This window comes from Haemaphysalis longicornis, unplaced genomic scaffold (assembly GCF_048455015.1).
Source record: "Haemaphysalis longicornis isolate Haplotype H1 unplaced genomic scaffold, Haemaphysalis longicornis Haplotype H1 scaffold_7, whole genome shotgun sequence".
In the NCBI taxonomy this organism is placed as follows: domain Eukaryota; kingdom Metazoa; phylum Arthropoda; class Arachnida; order Ixodida; family Ixodidae; genus Haemaphysalis; species Haemaphysalis longicornis.
In genome coordinates this window covers 72,753,109-72,765,843 of record NW_027526422.1, presented here as the reverse complement: position 1 = coordinate 72,765,843, position 12,735 = coordinate 72,753,109, and positions in this window count along the sequence as shown.

The window sequence follows — 12,735 nt, the reverse complement described above, 5'->3', positions numbered from 1 at the left end:
GACCCTTGAATCACGCCATTTCATTGCTCGTCTGTGGCTCCTCCACAATTTCTTTTATCGGGCAGAAACAAGACGTGCGTTACTAAGGCCGCCTCACAGAATATCACCCCGCGTAAACAACACTTGCCCATTAGCCCCGATAACCGGCGGAACGTCAGCATTTGTCTCGTCCTTTTTTCCTAACGTCATTATTCTATGGAACGCTTTACCCGCCAACATCGCCTACGTGTACCGATAACAAACAATTTAGAGATAAGCTTCAAAATACTTTCACACGATATATTAACGCTGAAGTTCTACTGTTGTGACTTGATGGCACAATTGGTGCTTCAACTGCTTTTTGCATTTTATAATTCTGTTCGCTTGCCTTCACTGTTACATTTGTGCATACTTTTGTGCAACTTTTATTTAACATATTCTTTCTTTGTATTGTCCGGCATTCATGTTCTTGTTGTTTTTTGCCTGTTTTGTTCAATGGTACTCCTGGAAACCCTGTTATCCCCCCTTATGTAATGCATCCGCGTCCTCAAGGATATAATAAATGAAATGAAATTAAATGAAATAATCACACCCCATCAGTTTTTTTACATGGGTGGAAAAGAATAAAGGCATATCCCTGCTCTGGGTGCCAGAAGAAATCGTTGGGGAAACAAATGCAACTCTCAAGAAGATTTGAGTTGACAATGTCCTTGAAAAGTAGGCGCACCTTGCATCACTTGGTACCATAACCGCTAACAACTGTCAATGATCGGTTCATGTCTTACTCCGCCACCCAGACTTTCCAAGTTTGCAAAAAAACCGCGTCGGTGACCACGTTGAAAACTCCAGACTCTTAAATGCGCCAAGACCGGACCGGCAGCCGATCTCCTTCTACATCTGTATCATCTCCATGAACGCAGTGGTGCGGAATTGATATAAGAGCAACTATTTATCTGTCGGTGACGGCCTTCCCACATTTGGTACAATTCAGCCGCACTCCTTCAGAGCGGCTGGCCGCGTGTAAACTCCGAAATCGCGCGCGACCTGCGCTCACGCGCCATCTCTATGAGGAGGCCTTAGCCTAGAGGGCAAACTCTCTCTCTCTCTCTCTCTCTCTCTCTCTCTCTCTCTCTCTCTCTCTCTCTCTCTCTCTCTCTCTCTCTCTCTCTCTCTCTCTCTCTCTCTCTCTCCGATCCCTCGCAGGAACCGTCCATGCAGTGAAGCGCACTTACGGCCCGCCATCTGGGGCCGTGGTGGGTGCGCAATATAAAAATTATTTTCTCGCCTAAAACAAAAATTACTCCAATTTAACTCTCTCAAACAAATCCACTTTCTACCGCCTTTCAAATGAGCATAAGCATGTATTTTTACACGAACGCAACGCAGCGCCATAAGCGTATGAACATGGACAATTTTGCACATTTTTCAAAGTTCGAGTCTTTATAGCGCTGAAACTACCCGCTTCCCGGCTCCCCAATTTTTATTCCGCACTTACCATCAACAGTAAAAACCATGTATGCAGTTGCATTGTCTCAACAAAAGCTTTATTAGCAGTAAAAGATGTGTAAAAGTGCTCAGAAACGCCACTTTGCTTCCCCGCAAAGCCCATTTTTAAACACACTAGCAACTGTCAATGCATTGTTGTAGCAAGGAAGCGCGCTTCTTTTTATATAACGTGGAATAATTTCACTGCGCTCTGTATGTTATTTTTTTCGCGAATTCGTTTTCGCAACGTTGGTTTTCGTCACCGCCGCGGTTTTCAAATGGCTGTAAAAGATAAAGTTTTTCCCTCCTAAAATCGGCTACGAGAATGAATAGTGTAGGGAATTGATCAACCATGAAATTTTATAGTAGTGTGATGGGAGATGGTCGAGTGAATTCTCTGTGACGTTTGGCGTGGAATGACCGAAATGCATTTTCTTTTCTCGGACCCTTTAAAGGGGCCCTGCTGGCAAAACACAACTTCAGTTCATTCGAAAGATCGCCTCGTTAGAATCATACTGACAGCACTGTTAACGTAGACTTCGTTCGAACAAGCTTTATAATTAGGAAAAAAGGGAATGGCCTTGCGACTCACTAGCTCATGTCCCACTACAGAACCTATGATGTCATACTGCACGGCTGTGCTGTTGGCTGGTGCCGGCATAAGCAAACGCAAGTAATGCAGAGTATGATCTTGCAGCCCGAGCTATTTTCGCTGAAACGTATTGAACATATTCATTTTATAGAAGGAAGAATGGTGGGGTAAACATGGAAGTTTCGAAAGTACACGCGAAGATATAAGTACCAGAGCGTGCTGTTGTTGGTACTGCGTACACTAGGCTGCTTATAGCTGCACAGCACTATGGTGCTTTCGGGATGTCTGACACGACATAGGCCGATTGGCGTAAGCGACATCATTCTACGCCACCCTGTTTGTCAAGTATACCCCATGTTTCAAAAAAGGAGTACTCTCTACCGTAACAAAAGCAGGCCAGGTGCAAATACGGTCAGAAACACAACAAAGACGGGCAAAGGTCAGTTGGGGTGGCGCCATGCGGGAGGATTTGCCGTAAATACTGTTTTGTGGTCGTAAAAGCCTAGTGCCGCATTCGCGTTCACTTGAAGACCTGTTTCTGTGACACCATTGCAGAAGACCCCAAGAAACGCGATTTGGCGGGAAAATCAAAAATTTAACGTAGCTTTATTAATTTTTAGTGACAAAATCACCGTTTGCTGTCGCACAAGCGCTGCGGGCACTGCAAAAACAACAAATCTTTCGAATAAAACAAACTTGTACTTTCTCTGCATGGCCCCTTTGTTTTAGTATCATTGTTTATTGACAGTAATCGTCGTGAGCATCGAAAAGGTCGTCGTCTTCTTCGTGGCGAGTGGTGGCAGCAAAGCCATCTTCAGCAATGTGAACTTCCACCAGCACTTCGCGATCGACTCGACGTACCGATGGCGGGATGTGCAAATCGTCTCGGAAGAGGCCTTTTGTTGATATTGTTTCCTGCAACGGCGAACTTACAGCTTGCAAGAAAGCAACTTTGATGTTAAAAACTCGAAACAACTTCGGGACCAGCAGGTGGCATAAAGCTTGCGGTCATGCATGGGAGCAAACTATATCACAAGATAATCAAATATCCCATTGGATATAATAAATCCACCGATGAGCCATGCGAGGACCACACACACACACGCACGCACGCACGCACGCACACACGCACACACACGCACACACACACACACACACACACAAACACACACACACACACACACGCGCGCGCGCGCACGCACGCACGCACACGCACACACGCACGCAAGCACACACGCACGCACGCGCACACGCGCACACGCACACGCGAACGCTCACACCCACACACGCACAGGCGCACGCACGCACACACACGCACACGTTCACACAGGCGCGCACACGCGCACACGCACCCGTACGCACGCACGCGCACTCGCACGCACGCATGCAGGCACACAAGCACGCACACACACATACACGCACACACAAACACACACGCACACACACACACCACGCACGCACTCACACACACGCACGCACGCACACACGTACATACACACACACAAACCCGCAAACACACACATTCAAACGCAGTAAATGTTCAACACGCACGCACGCACGCACACGCACGCACACACATGCATGCATACTCGCACATGCACGCACACACAAACATATGCAAACACACACACGCACGCACTCACGCACGCACACGCACGCACGTCACCAGCTTCCAGAAACCCTAAACAAAATCCCAAATGTCCTACACGCCATATACGCCGATGATATAACCATATGGACAAACACGGGGTCAGACGGAGAAAAGGAAGCCCTACAAACAGCAGCACCGGCCGTGGAAAAGCATGCCTCCCAATGCGAACCACAATGCTCGGTGGTAAAATCAGAGTTACACCGATTCCTAAAAAGTACACCGGAAAAAAACATACGTACCACCCACTCCGATGACAACCATCCTAGACGGGAAGCCTATCCCAACGCTAAAGACACTAAAAGTGCAGGGGCTGAGACAGCAGTAGGACAATGGCTGCGTAACAGCACTAAACCAGTTAATGAAACAAAAAGAACAAACACTCCGAAGGAATAACCGCGTAACCAATAGAGGAATGGGATGAAAAAAGGGAATATTCCAAAAATTTTCAACGCTCTCAATTTTACGAGTAGCATACTCAGCGTCACTCTTGTGTTTAACAGCCACTTAACATCAAAACACTCGACGCAGCATTTAGAAAGGCAATGAAACCCGCGCTATGATTACCCCAGTGGACGTCGACTCAGAAATTAAGTTAACTCGGAATCAGCACCACAGTTGAAAAAATACTCGAGGCACCTAGAATCGGCCAGTTTTGAGACGTTAAAAACCAGCCACACTGGCAGGGAAACCATAAAGCGAGTGGGCTACCGAATATATGAAACCATGCGCGCAACCACAAATGATATTCCTTATTGCATATCCAGGGCCCTGAAAGCAGCACCCATACCGAAAAACATGAACCGTACACTCCACCACGGCAGAACGTTAAACAGGTGACTTTATATCGAAAGAATATACGGGAATTCATCGTACACGTGCTACACTGATTCCGGTCGCAAAGCCACCATCTGTGCCCATACAGCAACGTACAGTAACTGCTAGCGTGCGGACAACTTCTCTCGAAGCGGAAGCGGCAATCGCTCCAGCTATCATTTCAGGTCAACATGATGCACGAACGAAGACTGTTTCTGACTCCCGAAACGCCTGCAGGCAATGGGCGAGATGGCGCATTGGCAAGACAGCCCACAGATTAGCAATCGGCTAGAAATCAAATAAAACCAAAATTATATGGCCCCTTGGCCATTAAACTTAAGAGGACAATCAACAGGCTCACGCCTGGACTCGCGCCTCCCTTTCCGACATGACAGCACCCAGGCAGAGTTTCCTGTTCCTGTTATGCCCATTTATTCTGAAAGTCTAAGCTACTACAAAGTAACCCCGATTAAATGCCTACCTCCTCATCCCAAGTTATGAAGACAGGATCAAACAGCACTCCGGTCAATCCAAACAAACACCTTCCCTCATCTGTCCCGACTACCCAAACTTTAGCCAACCCAAAACTCGGAGCTCTCCCCTACCCTCTACCATACGGCAGCAGACAGACAGACAATGAACTTTATTGTGACAATGAACTTTATTGTCGGTGCCAGAAAATTCAAAAACAGCAGTGGGGTGAGGCAATGTCTAGCGCCGACTACGATGAGCAGTGCCGAACAAACACCAGAGCAGCCACCGGCGCCCTGGCGACTGGAGCCCTGGAATAGGGACACCCACCACGTCGCACTACCCAACAAACATAATATTTAACACACACACACAATCTCTCTCAGCCTACGGCGGGTGCGCCCAAACATCCGATTAGGGAATATCGTAATGCCCGCCAATTTTCGGGGTTTTATTTCTTCTCTTCACACACTTTTGTTCATGTTTAAGTACCTCAAACGCTGTTTCATGTGGCGTAGGCGTAGAGCTAAAAAAACACTTGCCGTGGAATACTGTTGAGGTCCCATGCCTGTCGCTGCGCGTCCCTGCGTAGGATTTCCGTCGCTGGGTTCTATCTTCTCTCGGCCACTGTTTTTCTAGTTGGAGACCGTAATTTGGAGGATCTTTTTTGGGGGACGCCCTTTGAAGACCCAATTTCTTAAATCTCACCTGCGCCGACTTTACCAAACGGGGTCTTCAAATGCGTTTACAATTTACGGTTACAGTTTACGGTTACAGCTCACGCTTACTCTGTAAAATGATCTACACTCTTAAGGGTGTATGTAAATCAGTGTGTACAACTAACACCATTACACCGTAGCAAGAAAATAAAGGAAAACCCACTTTAAGGTGCTTGTCTTTATACACTCAATGTGTACAACTAACACCATTACACCGCAGCAAGAAAATAAAGGAAAACCCACTTTACGGTGCTTGTCTTTATACACCCTTACAGCCTAGAAAAACACTTGAAAACACACTTCTAAAGGGCGTTTTACCGTTAATTACACCATTCCAAAGGGACGTCTTTTAAAGCAAAGCTTTTTATCTCTACCCCCCAAGGGTTCTTTCGCGACCGTTGGTGTCACCACAAAACTCCAGCGAACCAATAAAAGAATTTACTGGCACCGCCGGGAATCGAACCTGGAACTAATAGACTAACAAATCGAGAGCCCGTTGTCTTGCCGCTTTATCTACGAGCCCACGCGAAGACGGGGAAGACAGGTGGTGTACTCACCAAGCACATCTACGGGTTTACCCCCTGCGTTCTCGCTGAATGCCACTTGAAAGCGTCACGCGACCGCTCACGCCCACCTAGCGGCCCTGGTCGCACCTTGCTCATGTGCTAAGAGTTACAAAAATTAAAGGAAGCTCACACCAATGCATGGCATCTCACTTCTACTACGCCAATGTGCTAAAGCCTGTGGCCTCCAGTGTTCTCGTAAAAAATCACCGCTCCTTGTCGTCCGCCCTCACGCCAAATCAAGGAATACATTCAAATACTCCTTGATGGCCAGGCCATCACTCCAAGCCCCAGCATCAAGATCCTGGGCCTACATCTCCAAGCTAACACCAAGAGTGACGTCTCCTTGCAGCGCCTCAAAAACAGCATTGATCAAATCGTACACATGATTAGGAGAGTTGCCACCAAGTAGCGAGGCCTAAAGGAATCCGCTACTTTTCGATTAATTGAAGCTTTTGTCTTCTCGAGAGTCAGTCACGTCAAGCCACTGTTTTCTTCTCGACAAGGAAGACATAGAGATGCTTTATATAATGATTAAAAAGGCAGTCGAGCAGGCCATTGGTCTTCTCATGAGTGCGTCCACACAGAGGCTGCTTAGCACGGGGCTCCACAACACGGTGGAAGACCTGATATAAGGCCATCTTTCTAACCAGAAGGTCCGAATCAGAACTGGGTGGGTAACCGCATGCTTCACCAGATTGGCTGGGCAGCTCAGAATACCATTCCGCTTGACGTACTCCCAGACGCTTGGCGACTGAAACCAAAGATGCTCGCTTCGCTTAGAAATATGAACCCCTCACATCACGAGGGTCACCGAAAGCACGGGCTCAAGCTCTAAACACCACCCTCGGTGGGGATCATGCAGTTATCCACACAGACGCCTCCAAACATCGAGGGCAGCAATACGCCATCATTGTGGCTACCTCGAGAACCAACCTCCTTGCGTGTACCTCGCTTAGGACCCAAGAAATGACGGCAGCAGAAGAAGCAGCCATCACCCTGGCTCTCACTCAAACCATGGGTTCGGAGGGTAGTCACCAATTCCCAGCAATTGCCTACTGGAATTACCAGTAGGGTTGGGTGACTTGACCTGCACTGCGCGTGCTAAAAAACCACTCCCCAAACGGTTCCATTCAGCTTATCTGGACACCCCCTCACGCTTCAATGGAGGGCAACAAATACGCCCACCCAACAAGCCTGCGCGATTACTTCCCGTGCTATGGAGCTGCACGAGGACAGTCACCCGCTTGTCACGTTCAGGGAGATAACCCAGCATTATCGCCTTCTGAGACAGACCGTACCTTCGTCTTACCATGACCTTCCCAGAGAACAACTACCCTACAGCTCATACAATCCGGGCTGATTCCCACAGCCTACGCGTCTTCACTTAATGTATCCGAAGCGCTACGACGCTGAATGTCAACTTTGCTCAGAAGTAGGAACACTCCGTCCCATAATCGGGGTGTGCGACTTTAGCCCTGAGCACCCTCCTCTCTTTCCGTCAACTACCCAACAAGAGCAATGGGAGATGCTGCTGTCCAGACCCTCTCTACCTACCCAGCTTCACGGGGTGGACAGAACACAGGCCACGCGGACTGCATATGGGCCCCACAGAAGAAGGAATCACCCCTAGGGCTGCACTCTGGGCCGTTCAGAAATCTGAACAGAAGTATTTCTTCCTCCTCCTTCTTCTCTGCCGCAAATCTCGTCGCCTCCGTCCGCGGCGCAGAGACGGAGAAGACAGATCGTCTAACACCGGGTTGGAGCTTACTTTGATTTTATAAAAAAAGTTTCCACTCTTGTGCTAGGATCGCCGCCAGGGGGCCGACACGGGTGCTTGTGCCCCGCTTCGACTCCCGTTTTTGTCGCTCCAATCGCGATCTTTTCGCCTGCCTGACCAAGTTTGTGCCCCTATCGTCTCCGTGAGTACCTCTGGCGTCTCTGGATATCATCGTTTGCCACCTACCACCGTCGGGCCCCCCTTCAGGACCATCGAACCTACCGACCACGCCGGGGCCGCCGCTAGGCCTACATTACAGGCCTAGTACGAGCGGCCGCCTCCCCGAGCTGCCGCTGCCGCACGCGCACGTGCACCTGCCATCTACCATGCCCCCTTCGCCATCCCGCAGCTGCGCTACGGCGCGTGACAGCACATCGGCACCGACGCAAGACCAAGACACATCGTCACCGACGCAAGACCAAGACAACACACCATCGCCGGCGCAAGACCTTGTCAATGAAAACAGCGCAGACGGCCACATGGATTTCGACGACTCCAAAAGAAGAACTGCTCCGACACCTAACCCATGGCGTCAGGTCATAAATTCCCGCAGGAACAAGACCGTTGCTGAAAACCAGGTACGCCCCACAAACGCTACAACGACTGCCGTCCCCGCACGAAAAATACCGCCTCCTCGCTTTCCGCCAAACCACTTCATAACTGTCATCCGACCTCATGACGGCCTTCGTGTCGGAGACTGGCCTGCTCGTGACCTGGTATGCAGCCTCGTCGCGGCAAGCGAGATCCCCGGCCCCCTCTTCCGTGCGACTGTCACACTGCAAGTACAGCCAGCCCAAAACCTCCTCGTAGCTGCCACCCCTGACCCAGATATCGCTGATCGACTCTCCCAACTCACCGCATTAACCCTCCAAAGCACTACCTATGCAGTATCTGCCTATATGAAGCCCCCTCCGGGCACTGCTCGTGGAGTGATTCACGGCATTCCCGAGGGCATCACGCAGGACCAACTCATTGAGCTCACCGCCGCTAACAGACCGTACTTGATCCACGCCCGCCTCATGGGTCGCACGAGATCAGCTCTACTGACCTTCAACGGACTCCGCATCCCGTACTATATTAAACTAGACTGTGAAATGGTGCGCTGCCGTCCATACCGCCGTGCCGCCCAGACTTGCCAATGTTGTGGTGAGATAGGGCACCGTCAAGACGTGTGCCCGCACCCCGACAAGCCACGCTGCCCGGCCTGTGGTATCGCCAACCCGTCACCGGACCACTCCTGTGCCCCTCGGTGTAAACTGTGTGATGGACCCCATGCCACTGCCAACAAAGAATGCCCCAAACGCTTTCTACCAGTTCCCCAAACACGGAGGTTCCGCCATCCTGCCCAGTCCCCATACCAACCAATCGGCCAGACCCCGCTGGCCTACCACGAGCAGGACTTTCCAGCCCTACAAGCCCAATCCTCGACTACCCACCCTGAAGACCGGAACGCCATCCAACCGCAGGTGAGCTGGTCAGATGCTCTCCGCTCTACTCCCACTGCTCTAACTTCACCCTCCCTCCCCCCTCCCCCCCCAAAACCCCAACCACCAATCCACCCTTCGTACTCCGCTGCTATTGCTGAACTTAAACAGCAGCAGCAACGTTTCCAGGCACAACTCGCCTCTCTAACTGCCAAAATTGACGCCCTATTAGCCTCCCCCCTCCCAGCCCCGCCGCCCCCACCAGCACCCCTTCCTGAACAGATTCATGCACTCATTGACACGAAAATAGCGGAAGCCATAAAAGAACTGATAGCATCACAAACCGAGACTCTGGCCCCCATATGTAGTGGCATCCAGGCAATAACTGAACGACAAAACAAATTAGAGCAGACCATCCAAGGCATACAGAACTCCCTGGCTTCGACTCACCAACCCAAGAAACTCAAACATCACCCTTACCATGACTAATCCCCCGGATACCGACCTCGTCGTACTCCAGTGGAACTGCCGTTCTCTCAACAACAAGCGACACCAGCTAGACTTGTTTACCAAACAAGATCCTCCAGATGTCATTGCCCTGCAAGAGACCAACACTCCTACCCCCCGCCTACCGCATTATACCGCCTTCACGCAAGACCCCCAGCATCGCACCGCCACTTTCGTACATAACTCCCATCCGGCCCAATCACATTGTCTTAATCAAACCGTACCTCATACCTTTGTAGAGCTCATCTCCACAAGGCCGACTGGCTCCAGCATCTTCATCCTGAATATCTACAGTCCCCCATCTGATAACCTCCACAACATTGAGGCACTGATTTACGAAGCCGCATCCCTGTCCAAGGACGCCCCTTTACTTCTCCTCGGAGATTTCAACGCCCCACATCCTGCATGGGGCTACCATTTTGCCTCCAAGAAAGGCACGGCCCTCTTACGCGCCACCCAGAACCACCAGTTGATCCTCCAAAACGACCTCACCTTTCCAACCCGCACCGGCAACAGTGTCACCAGAGACACCACACCTGATTTATCATTCACTAAAAACATCTCCAGGATCCAATGGTCCCGACTCGACGAAACACTCGGCAGTGACCATCATCTCCTCTCCCTTCGCTTCCCAACCAAAAAGAAAACGACCCGGACGGGCACCGCACGCCTGACTAACTGGTCCGCCTTCCGTGAAGATCCAACCCCTCTCCCTGCAATAAGCCAAAATTTAAGTGACTGGACCCAGGCCCTCGAAAACCGGGTTAAAAAGCACACCCAAGAAATCGCACTTACCGACAGCACTCCGGCAGTCGACCCCCACCTTATGCACATTTGGGACGCGCGTCGTAGTCTTACTAAACGCTGGAAACGGCAGAAGCATAACCGTAAACTTAAAAAGCGCATAGCCCTCCTAACCCAGCAAGCGCAAGCATATGCCGCCGATCTCCAGAGACAAAATTGGCACTCTTTCTGCAATCAGCTCCAAGGCACTCTCCACTCAAAGAAAACGTGGCATCTCCTCCGTTCCCTTCTCGACAACACCAATACTAAGAGATACACAAACCATAGAATCCATCAACTAATCCGCAACAGCGCTCTCCCCTCTCAAGAACTCCTCAAGTCGATCCGTGACCATCTTTTTGGCGACCCTACTACCTACCCACCCATCCCCGACACATGCTATACGGGCCTAGCTAACGAAGCACTAGACGCCCCCTTTACCTTCACTGAACTTCAAGCTGTCCTGGCCCGCCTCACCCGCAACACCACCCCAGGAAAGGACCATATTACCTACCGCACTCTCCGCAATCTAGACGAGGACACACTCCAAGATCTCCTCGAACTTTATAATTATCACTGGCAGGGGGGAACTCTACCTGAGCAGTGGCGACACTCGGACATCATACTAATCCCAAAGCCCAACAAGCCACTGACGCCGACCACTCTTCGACCAATCTCCCTGACCTCATGCATCGGTAAACTCTTCGAACACCTAGTACATCAGCGCCTCACCGCATACCTGGAAGACCACAACCTCTACCCTTTCACAATGTTTGGGTTTCGGCAACACCTATCCACTCAAGACGTCCTCCTGCAGCTCAAGGAACAGGTGGTGGACCACCTGAGCCGCACCTCTCCCAAAACAATCTTAACGCTCGACGTCAAGGGTGCATTTGACAACGTCACCCACGAAGCCATACTGGAAAACCTGAGTACCACGAACTGCGGCGTAAATACCTTTCGCTTTGTAAAAGCCTTCCTTGAGAAAAGAACAGCTACACTCCGACTCGGCCCTCTACTCTTGCCTACTTTCCACACCCCGGCAAAGGGAACACCACAAGGATCGGTTATTTCGCCTCTTCTCTTTAATATAGCTCTGCTTCACCTCCCTGACAAACTGCTAGCCATTCCCGGCCTACGCCACGCATTCTACGCTGATGATCTGACTCTCTGGACCACCCAAGGCTCTAGCGGTGCACAACAGGACATCCTTCAGCAAGCAGTCGACACCACTACTGCTTACCTTCAGCCCAGGGGATTGACCTGCGAGCCATCTAAGTCCGCCCTACTGGTCCTCCGCGCCCGCACAAGAGGCCGCCCGGCTGCGCCCACCCCTGACCCACAGGTCACCATAAGTGGCTCTTTTATCCCCCAAGTTACCACGCTCAGGATATTAGGCGTTCCCTTCCACTGGGATGGTTCAGGCTCTGCCCTACTCCCCCAACTGCACCGAACAGTCTCCCAGATCATCCACCTTATACGCCGAATCCGGGGATCGGCATACGGTCTAAAAGAGCCAGACACTTGCCGTCTTGTCCAAGCCCTCATGGTCAGCCGTCTCACCTACGGAACCCCGTTTGTGAATCTCAGACCCCAAGAAACCACCAAGCTGGATGCCCTAATCCGCAAAACTTACAAAGCTGCCTTGGGCCTCCCTACATTTACCTCTACTGAGCGTCTACTCCAACTTGGGCTGCATAATACCCTCAGTGAAATTCTGGAAGCCCAACGAACCTCACAGCTACAACGGTTGGCCCTTACTCCCACTGGCAGGAACGTGCTTCGCACCATTGGGCGGTCCACCCCGTCTGCAACTCACGAACTTCAACGCATCCCTCTTCACATTCGCCAGCGGCTTAGGGTCGCCCCAATCCCGAAACATATGCATCCGACGTTCAATAGGGGAAGGCGAGAAGCTCGTGTCAGAACACTCACAAGGCGGTATGAAACCGACGCCCAAACGCGCTA